Source organism: Solanum pennellii, chromosome 11 (genome assembly GCF_001406875.1).
Source record: "Solanum pennellii chromosome 11, SPENNV200".
In the NCBI taxonomy this organism is placed as follows: Eukaryota; Viridiplantae; Streptophyta; class Magnoliopsida; order Solanales; family Solanaceae; genus Solanum; species Solanum pennellii.
In genome coordinates this window covers 59,639,581-59,641,872 of record NC_028647.1, presented here as the reverse complement: position 1 = coordinate 59,641,872, position 2,292 = coordinate 59,639,581, and positions in this window count along the sequence as shown.

Below are 2,292 nucleotides of genomic sequence, written 5' to 3'. Positions count from 1 at the left end.
TCGTTTGATAAATTATAATTCGCATCTATAATATTAATTTAATAGCTATTTTTTAAATAAAAAATATATCTTTCAGTTAATATATTTTTAGGCTTAGTTTCAGACACTGTATTTTTAATTAATATATGTCATACCTCTTCTATCCCTTCAAATTAGTGTACGGCCCAAAATTAGCACAATCTCCCCTTTTTCATGAAAGATTATTTTTTCTTCTTTCTTTTCTTTCATGTATGATTCTTTTAAATTCTTTTCAAATTCAAATTTAATGATCAAAATACGAATTAATGAAATTGCTACTAAAATTAATGGGTGATGTTTGAAAAGATTACATATATTACAAGGAGTTCAATCTCACATTTGAAGAATTTTGGTGCAAATTTGAGACTTTTTCAACGAATCAAACGCGCACGTATATATATTCTATTCATCTATCAGTATACCTACAGTTGCATTGTATTTATGTATTTGATTGTATTTGTTTTGCTGTTATTGTATCAAATGTATATGTTTGTATTTGATATTGATTACATATTTGTATCAATGTATCAAAGTGTATCTATTCCTTGATATTCATATTGTATCAATATATTGTGTATTTTGTAATTTGTTATAAATTTTTATCAATGTATTCAAGTATATTAGTACCATGTTTTATATTTGTATCATGTATTTGAGTGTATTTTTGTTCACTATTATATTTATATATTTGTATCAATGTATTTTGAGTATTTCCTTAATGTATTTATATCAATGTCATACTAATGTATTCAAGTGAAAAAAAGTGTATAACAAACAAAAAATATATATATCAACGTCATACGAGTAATAGTTAGTGATAGAACAAAATCTATAAAAAAAAAAAGATTACATTTTCTAGTTCAATGCATTTGTTTATCATGAAAAAAATATTGTGAGATTTCATTGTTCTATTGATTATGAAATTGTGAGATATTATGCTAAATTTCTTTTTGAAAGGATACTCCTACATAATTAATGTACTACATTAGATGTTGTATTTATATTTAGAGTATCTGCTTAAAAATAGTATATGTATACTAGTATACAATCATCAAATACAGTGAATAAATTTAGATATAGCTAAATAGTCAATTAATAGTTATTTACGTATAATTATAGAACTTGATTCTAAGAGAATTGTGTGAATTGACTTAAAAGTTGATCAAATATACTTTTAAGTCAATTTTTTATTTCTGAAAATATTTGAAAAATATGAAAAATAATTTAAATCAATATTAGCATCCAATGGTAAATTTATAATTTTAAAGTTACTAGATTTTTTCAAAAAAAATTGTTACTTCATTAAATAGTTGAATTTGTACAAAGTGGTTAAAACAAGTGAGTTAAGGGCAATTTAATTTATTCTATTTGGTGTAAAATACCTAGTTCCTAGATCAATAAAATAACATCTTCCTGTATATTTGTTTGGGAAAGCATAATTTAAATCATAGAATTGTAATTGGAACATTTTTTTTTATCTTTTGAATCTTCTCAATAATACAATCAAAGTGGTTTGAATTGACCCTAAATGTAAACAGACAAACACATAAATATTTTACCTAAATGGGTCAAGTTAAACGAATGCTGACCCAATGACTAAGTTGATTTATTTCAATTAGGCTTGTAACTGAATCAATAAAAATTTTATTTGAAGTTAGGAGATTACTTTATAAAGAATAAGTGAGAATACAAACATAATTTCTAAAAATATCTAATCATTGCTTTATTTGAATGAATGATCTATTAGAAATAACTTATCTATTTTCGTAAAGTAAGAAATAAAACCATTTGACACATGCACCATGCATCTTCCTCAAACCTCATTAGGAAATAATGTTGTCTGTACAAAAACCTTGGACTTGAAGAAGTTAATACAGTTTCCTAACATCATATAAAAATATTTAGAACTATTAACTATGTTATATACAACTTTGAGCTTAATACTATTTAATTGAAATATCTTCTAGCGGTAATTAATATGCACTTTATCGACATTAGTTAATCGTCATTAGATCATCATCGCTAAAGACTTTAGGAATCTATATAAAGAGTGTTAGTTGCCGTTAAAAGTACATATTTAGTGACAATTAAATTATTGATATTGATTAATTGTCGCTAAAAATCATTTTTGATATAAGTTTGGATGCATAATATTTAGATTTTAATGTGGCCTAAGCTTGTTGGGATCATTAATTTTCCTACTACTTTATATTAAACTTTTTTTTTCGCGTTATAAACACTCCACATGTGAACTATATATATATATATATATAT